At 47.7% G+C, this 1,638-nt stretch overlaps 1 long non-coding RNA gene across 1 annotated transcript in view; it reads left to right on the forward strand.

The window, feature by feature from the left end:
- The first annotated feature begins 412 nt into the window (after window positions 1-412).
- The window catches only part of LOC115030855, a 2,415-nt gene continuing 1,189 nt past the window's right edge, over window positions 413-1,638 (forward strand). Inside the window, exons 1-2 of the long non-coding RNA XR_003836420.1 lie at window positions 413-578; window positions 1,314-1,461. This is a non-coding gene — a long non-coding RNA (uncharacterized LOC115030855). The remainder of the gene's footprint in view (window positions 579-1,313; window positions 1,462-1,638) is intronic.

Raw genomic sequence — 1,638 nt, forward strand, 5'->3', positions numbered from 1 at the left:
TGCATCAGAGGAGACATGGGAGGGATGCGAGGGCGCCTCTCCCTGGCAAGGCAGGAGGCACCCGGTTCCCATTCCTTCTTGTAGGAGCCAGTTTCTTATCTGATTTATTTGCCACCCTGGCGCTCTCCTCATCTTTCTGATTAATAGTTTAGTTGGGGGTTCTGGGAAATTTACATCCAATGGTTACCATAGCAACCAGCTCTTTTGCACAAGATCCTGTAGAAAAAAAATGCATCAGGGGCCTTCTGAAGGAGCTGGATTTACAAGGACCTGGGCTTCCACCAGAGCAGAATGGGCAGGTACAACCCCCGGATACAGTAAGAATTATGAGCGGACAGGCACTGCTGTAGCCCTACCATAAATCGAGAAGGACGGTTTTAGTGTCTGCTCTTCTGCCTTTCTTTGTCTTTCGGGACCCCTCCCTGCCCATCAACATTCTCTCCAGAAACATAGTTTCCCACAAGACTAAGGGAACAGACGGAAGAATCTGCGGCAGGTAGAATGAGCTGAAACTGCACCTGGCAGCCTTGGGAGCTGGTAACTCTCTGGGTCTGCATGTGCGTAGTCGGAGCCTTTTGGTGGGTGGCCCCAGAAAGACTGTGCAGAAGAGGATCAGGTGGGGGTGACATGTGTGGGACCCTGGGTTTCTTCCAGCCCTGAGAAGGGACAGTGGGACTGAGCCTACTTGTGAAACCAGCTCTTGAAGCCCTTACTTAAGCAGAATATCAGATTCATTCAGTGTAGCCTCCTGGGGCGTCCTTGGGTCCTCATAAACACCATGTTGAACATGCGGCTGCCTGGTTTGAATTTCTCAAAGTTGTTTTAGGTGTGTGGGCACAATTTATTAACCCTGTGTGAGGTCTTTTATTGTCATAATAAAAACATTTTCAGAACATGGTTAAATAACACCTGAACTGGGAATGGAAAAAAATATTCATTGCATGTAAAACCCTATCCTACACCCTAAGGTCAACCCTTAATGACAGGTGATGCATACAAGCCATTTACAAATCATGTGGAAACAATGTGCTGGGTGGTAGAGGAGATAGTTCTGCTCAGAGAGGCCCCTTAGCCTCCTGTGCATCTTATCCGTGCAGTGGCTGGCCAACTGGCTTCCATATCAGGCTGACTGATGGGCACAGGCTAAGCTGAAAGATGTTTGTGGTAATTGATTAGCCGTGTCTGCCCTGAGTACCACACGGGAGGAGGGAGAATATGTATATCATGTATCTGCTCTCCTTGGACCAGATGGCTCTGGATCAGGAGACTTGATTCCAAGTCACCTCAGATATTCCTTGTCTTCCGTCTTCTAGGCCTTTCGTCACCCTCAAGCTTGTAAAACCCTGAGGAAGCTGTGGCTTCGTTACTTTACCACCTCGCTTCATTTCCTGTTCTGAGGACATTGCTCTGTGCGAATGACCTCAGAACTGCCCAGAAGCCGAGAGCTGTGTCGTCTGGCTTGTAAGTAACCCTGATTAGAGAGAAATCAAGTGTGGAGATTCTAGGGAGGTTCTGGCCTGCAGCAGCTCGAAGTAGAGCATAGGCATGTGAGGGGGTATTGTAGTGGTTTGTGTGTGTGTGTGTGTGTATGCATGTTTCTCTTTGTATATATATATATATATATATATATATATATAT

The sequence above is a fragment of the Mus caroli genome, chromosome 4 (genome assembly GCF_900094665.2).
Source record: "Mus caroli chromosome 4, CAROLI_EIJ_v1.1, whole genome shotgun sequence".
NCBI lineage: Eukaryota > Metazoa > Chordata > Mammalia > Rodentia > Muridae > Mus > Mus caroli.